This window comes from Dasypus novemcinctus, chromosome 10 (assembly GCF_030445035.2).
Source record: "Dasypus novemcinctus isolate mDasNov1 chromosome 10, mDasNov1.1.hap2, whole genome shotgun sequence".
In the NCBI taxonomy this organism is placed as follows: Eukaryota; Metazoa; Chordata; class Mammalia; order Cingulata; family Dasypodidae; genus Dasypus; species Dasypus novemcinctus.
Window position 1 is genome coordinate 1,817,614 of NC_080682.1, and position 6,854 is coordinate 1,824,467.

The window sequence follows — 6,854 nt, forward strand, 5'->3', positions numbered from 1 at the left end:
CGGGCGGGCATCTGGGGGCTAGAGGTGGGAGGGGGGGCAGAGGAGCTGCAGCCCCGGCGTGGCAGGGGGAGCAAGTGCCGGCTTGGAGGAGAGGGGCACGGGGCCTGGAGACCCCAAGGTGGACACTGGGTGGTTGTCCGGCTGGGGATGGGTCTGCCCCGAGCTGCTTCGGGGGGCTCAGTCGGGGGAGAGGGAGGCCCCCTGACTCCTGTGGCCACCACGGAGGGGTCCCTGGAGGCTCTTGGCCCCCTGCTCTTGTGCCGGTGGCTGGAGGAAGAGGCCCCGGGCCCCAGCCCCTCGTCGGTGGGCACGGAACTGAGAAGTGGCCGTAGGAGCGAGGCAGGGCCAAGTGGACGCCAGCGAGCCCAGAGGAGCGTGCGGGAGTGAGTGTGAGTGTGTGGTGTGAGCACGGGTGCAGATCTGTGGGCGTGCGCGTTAGTGGGCGTAGCTGAGTGTGTAAGGGTGCCTGCGGGAGCCCGGGGAGCGTGAGGGAAGGTGAGCGTGGACTTGGGCGCACACCTGTGAGAGCAAGTGGGGTGCAGGTGGGTCTGCTTCGCCCCTGCCTCTCCCTGGATCCCGCCTGGCCCTCGGGGGGCGGCCGGGGACCCCAGCCCGGGCGGGCACCGGGAGCTCACAGGACGGCGCAGCGGCTCGGAGGACGCCAGCCGCGTCCCGGGGAGGCGGCCGCCCGCGCACGGCGGGCTCAGGCGCAGCTGCGGGTGGCCCAGGGACGGCTCCCACGTCAGCGCCCGCCCGCGGCCCGGGCCTGGCCGCCTCGGGCCGCCCTGTGCCCATAGAAGGGCACGGCCCGCGCCACCAGCTGGCCCTGCCCGCTCCCTTCTCGGCGCCCCCGCCAGCTGTCCCGCGTTCCGCGGGCCCCGGGGAGCCGGGCACTGCCACGCAGCAAGGGCGGGAGGGCGGGGCCGGGGCACGGCTGCCCCACCCTGCGCGGACACGCCCCGGCCGTCACGGCCCCCCAGCCTCGCCGCAGGGCGCGCAGCAGGGAGCCGGCGCTTCAGAGCGAAACCGAGGCGGCCGGGGGGGTGGGGGGTGGGGGGGGTGGGGGGAGGCGCTTCCGAGGTGACGGCGCAGCGGGGGTTTCCTGCCGGGGACTCCTGCCGCGCAGGCCGGGGGGGGGGGGGGGGGGGTGAGGGGGTCTGGCCCAGAAAGCCCCCATGTGGTGCGGAGCCTGCCCCGGGAGGCCGGGGGACCCCACGGCCCCACCCGCCCACAGCGGGGGCTGAAGGGCCTCAGGTCCCCGTCCCTCACAGCATCCGAGGCAGGCCCCGCCCTGCAGGCCCAAAGCGGGCCGAGCCCCCAGATCCCAGGTGGGCTGAGCCCCCGCAGACCCCAAGTGGGCCGAGCACCCAGACCCCAGGGCGGGTGAAGCCCTCAGACCCCAGGGCGGGCCAAGCCCCCAGACCCCAGGGCGGGCCGAGCCCCCAGACCCCAGAGCGGGTGAAGCCATCAGATCCCAGGTGGGCTGAGCCCCCGCAGACCCCAAGTGGGCCGAGCACCCAGACCCCAGGGCGGGTGAAGCCCTCAGACCCCAGGGCGGGCCAAGCCCCCAGACCCCAGGGTGGGCCGAGCCCTCAGACCCCAGGGTGGCTAAGCTCTTGCAGTCCGCAGGTGGGCCGCACACTTACAGACCCCAGGCGGGCCAGGATCCCCTGGGCCATGCCAGGCAGCCCTGCCCCCTAGCAGCCCGGCCTGACCCCCGCCCGTGGCCCACGCCCAGGCCTCATCCGTTCACCCCTTGAGGGGCGAGGGACGTGGGTGGAGCACCTGGGCCACAGAGGCCTCACCTCGTGGTGCCCCAGCCGGGCCCGCAGCCGGGGTCCTGCCCGTGCCCACCTCCAGGTGGCAATGTCCCGCCCTCGTGGCCTGGACCCCTCAGGCTCTGGCCCTGCCCGACCGCACCTCGGCCCCCTCCCCTGGGGTCCCTTCATCGCCAGCAGCTGGCCGTGTCCCCCCACAATGGAGGGCTGGCCCACCGAAGCCCACCTCCACCCCAACCCCACCCCTGCACCTCGGCCTTCCCAGACCCCCCAGGTCTCGGGGCTTTGGGTCCTGCTGACGCTGCCCTCTGCCTCGCTGGGCCCCTGGCCCCTGGGGTGGCCCTGCACCCCAGAGCCGCACCTGGGCCAGGGGGCAGGCGGTCCACGCAGGCAGCCCCTGGCGCCGCCCACCCTCCCGCCTCCCCCACGGGCCCTTGGCTCGCAGCGTTGGGGGGTGCTGGGTGGGGGCACATCTGCTCGGCCCTCGCTGCTGAGTTGCCAGTGCTGGGGCCAGAGAAGGATGGGCCCAGAACCCAGCATCCGCTGTTGCCTGGACTTCTGGGGGTGCGTCCACCCTGCCCTTGTGGGCCTCAGCTTCCCCATCTGCACACTCAGAATGGTAGCCGCACAGGCTGGACCCTGCCTCATGCCAGGCTTTGCCATGCTCTTCCAACCACGGCTCCGCTGTATCCCTCCAGAACCTTCTCGTTGTCGTGTAGAAGCAGAGGCTCAAGTGCCCTGCCCAGGGAGCCTGGCGAGCAGGGGCTTTGGTACCCTTTGGGGAGCCTGTGTGCCCTGTCTGGGCTGCAGGTCAGGTGCCGGGGGCCAGGCCAAGACCGCCTGGAGGCCCAGGAAGGCCTGGGTAGTGGGCTCGGCCCTGGTGGGCAGACCCAGGAGCTCCCACCACCTGCCCTTTGACCCTTCGTGGGGGCTCGAGAACACCCCAGCGCTAACCACTGCTCCTGTGCCCTGGGGATGACCCCCGGAATAAGTCCTCCTCGGGCCCGGCTCTGCCCAGGGGCCTCCCCAAAAAGCAGAAATGGGGCTTGTCGTGACGGGGCTGAGCTGGTTCCCTGCAGAGTCATCTAGAAAGAAGTGCTCAGCTCCTCTCCCCGCCCAGCCAGCCCGAGCCCCAGGCAGAGCCCCCCCCTTCCAGATCTGGGGACTCTCCTTTCGGAGGCTTTTAGGGAACTTATGAGAGCTGGGGGCGGGGCAGGACCGCTGGCAACGGGACCCCACGGGCCCTCAAGGCAGAGGATCGGCCCTTAGGCCGGTGCTGAGTCGAGTCTTAGAGCAGAGAGGGCAGGTGCAGGGGGTGCAGCCTGAGGGGGCATGGGCTCGGGGTGCTGTGACTAGAGGGTGCACGGACTTGGGGTGTTGTAACTTGAGGGTGCACGGCCTTGGGGTGCGTGACCAGAGTGCAGAGCTGGTCTCTGAGACCGGAACACATTTCCCAGGACCAGGCGCCACGCTTCCCAGCCCCGCCCCCGTCACCGACACCCATGAGCTGGGAGGAGGGCAGAGCAGCCCGGGCGTGTGTGGGGTGCAGGTTCACCGGGGATTAGGAGATGGAGAGCATCATGCTGCCCAGCCCGGCATGGCCCTGCTGGTGCCAGACACAGCAGATAAGGGGTGCAGGGGAGGCGCGGGCCTGGAGGGGGTCGGTGGAAGGAGGAGAGCTGGGCCCTCCCTGGAGCAGGGCCAGCCGTGTCCACACCCCCATCTGCTGAATGCCTCCGCGTTGGGGAGTCGCGCATCGGGGGGTGGGGAGGGCACCGTCTGACTCCGCGGGCGGCAGGGAGGCTGTCGGGAACTCGGCAACTGTCTCCGCCCGCCCCCTCTGGGGGTCCACCTCCCCCAGCAGGAGTGTGGGGGGCGGGCTCTGGTCTTGGAGCCAGGTGCTGGGCGGCCCCGAGCAGGGCACCGTGGGGCCAGCAGGGACATCCCTCTTCCAGCACCTGGACAGCACGGCCCCGTTAGCCCTTCTGGGATCCTGGGCGCGGCACCGCACTGCGGGCTTTGCCGTGAGGGCCCCCAAAACACACGAGCGCCCCGTGTGTTGGGTCACCCTGCCTGCTGGGTGCCGTCTGCACCTCTCATGTGGGCTGTGGGGGATGGGAAAGAGGGTTCACTGCCCCATCCCGTCCCAAGCAGGAGGGCCCCAGCGCTGCTCCCGTCCTCTTTCAGGGAAGAGGCCGGTCTCGGTACAGAGGTGTCTGGCCTTCTGCTTCCTAGATACAACCTACTCTTTTGATTGTCTAGCTTCCTAGGCTAAGCCAAGGCTGCGCCCTCATCTGCCTTCTTTCTACCCTAGGTACCTTCCTTCAAGAAAAATAGAGCATGGGGCTGGCAGATCTAGGCAGTTCTTTCCAGAGGAATCTAGAAAGAAACCTTCAGCTTTTCACCTAGCCCTAGCCCCAGCCAAAATCTTGCCTCATCACCACCACCTGCCCCTTCACCCGAGCCTTGGTGGCTCCACACCAAGGTGGCTGCTTGGATAGAGGGCTATCTGGGACAGAGGAGTACCTGGAGAGTTTTCGGTTGCCTTCTCTATAAACCAGAGACAATTCTCTGTTCAGAGTCCCCTAGGAGCCCCTGAGGTCACAGCCCTGGCCGCCTCTGCCACTCTGGACTCTTAATGCTCCTGGCGCCTTTCTCTGGGCTAGTGCTATGTGAGGATACACGTGGTGGGATCTGTGGGGTGATGGGAATGCTGAACAAGAGTTCAGATACCTGCTTCTCCAGCCCCCATTTGGGGTCTCTTGTGTTATTCAGCCTACTAGGTCTGCTCTCTTGTCTTCTTGGGCAATGATCTTATGAGGGAAGGAACTGTGTTTTGGTCACAGGAGAAAGGAAAGAAGGAAATAAAAGAAGAATCAATGGTGGAGAAAAGAATGAATGAATGGAAAGGTGAATGAAGAGAGGAAGAAGGAACAACTGGATGGATGAATGGATGTGGGTTCATGGATGTGTGGATGTGTGGATGGATGGGTGAGTGGATGAATGGATGGATATGATGGATGGACAGGTGCATGGGTAGATGAATGGATACATAGATGCATGGATGGATGGATGGATGGATGGATGGATGGATGGATGGATGGATGGGATAGATGGGTGGATAGGTGAATGGATGGATGAGTGCATGGATGGATAGATGAATGGGTAGATGGATGGATGGGTGGATGGGTGGGTGGGTGGATGGGTGAGTAGATGGGTAGGTGGACGAGTGGGTGAATGAATGAATGGATATGTGAGTGCATGGATGAATGGATGGATGGATGGATGGATGGGTAGATGAATGGATACATGGCTGCATGGATGAGTGGATGGGTGGATGGGTAGGTGGGTGGATGGGTGAATGGGTGAATGGAAACACGGGTGCATGGATGGATGGGTGGATAGATGGATTGATGGGTAGGTGGATGGGTGGATGAGTGGATGGGTGGATGGGTGGGTTGATGGGTGGATCGATGGATGGGTGGGTTGATGGATGGTTGGTTGGATGGGTGGAGGGGTGAATGGATTGATATATAAACAGAAATATGGGTGAATTGGTGGTTATATAATGGATAAATGGATGCATGTGCAATGGACAAATGGATTAGTTGATGGTCAGAGAGAAGTGATGAAATATATAAATGGCTTATGAAAGTAATGAAAAATGGCATGTGTGACTTTGGGCAAAGTACTTAACCTTTCTGCATCTCAGTTTCTTATTAAAATAGTCTACTACATACTTCTATGGATTTTATGAGGGCTATATAAAAGAAGAAATCACTTGAAATCACTTAGAAAAGTGTGGCACAAAATCCCTCATAAATGTTAGCTAGCAGCAGCAGCAGTAGATGGATGAGCAAATGGATAGTTGTTGGGCAAGACTGGTGAATAAATGGATGGACAGATGAATATATGGACGAATAGATGTGTAGATAGGTGGAGGATGCATGGATAAATGCAGAAGTGATATTTAGAATATTTTGCTGATAGGTATGCTACAAACATTAACCAAACAGAATGGATGATGACTTTAATCAACTGATACATGATCAAACTCACATGTTCAACTGTATTGTGTCTGTGTGCATCAAATAATTATCAGCCTAGAGAGGTAAATGAACAGGTGGACCAAGAGATAAATGGATTTACAGGTGAGTGAATGGATGGACAGATGATGGACAATAGACTTATGAATGAATGAATGGCTGAATTGGTGGGTAGACACTTGGGATGGAAAGATACATGAGTGGACAGTAGATGGATGGAGTGTGGACAAACAACTGGACATATGATAGAAGGATGTCAGGAGAGGTCGAGATACAGATATGGATAATGGGTGGATGGACAGATGAGCAAATATAGTGAGAGATGGATGGATGGAAAGATAAATAGATAATGAATAAAGAATTGATGCTGTATGAATTGATGCTGAATGCATTATTGAACAGATGGGTGAACAGACAACCCTAAATCAGTATTTTTGCACTTAAAGTTCTCTCTTTCTAGAAACCTTTTCTTCCTCTGTCTCTATGGCCATATCTCCTAGTTCTCTCAATCTCTTTCCAAATACCCTCTTAACCATGAAGCTTTCCTTGTCTGTCACATGTAAAATATCAATCCCCTCCAAAACTCCCTATCCCCTCGGCCTGATTTACATTTTCTATAGCATTTAACACATCTGACATACTATACATTTTTTATCTGTTTGTCGTTGGTCTCTTCCCTCTCAAAAGTCAGCATCACAAAAGCAGGGACTTGCTTTGCTCACACTGAGTACTCAGACCTAAAAAGTGCCTTGCACACAGCGATTCCATGCCAATTCGTTGAATAAATACACGGATGGATGGACATATATACAAATAGATAAATGGAGCGGCGGATGAATGGACGGTTGGTTGGGTGAGACATGAATGGAAGGAGGGATGAGTAGCAGAGAACAATAACATTGTTTGAGGACATACTATGTTCCAGTAAGTGTTCTAAGTATTAACTCGTTCAGGTGGCTTAAAAAGCAAATTGACGGGCAAATGTGTGTATGGAAGTACAAACACAGTCAATGCACGTCTTGCTAGATGA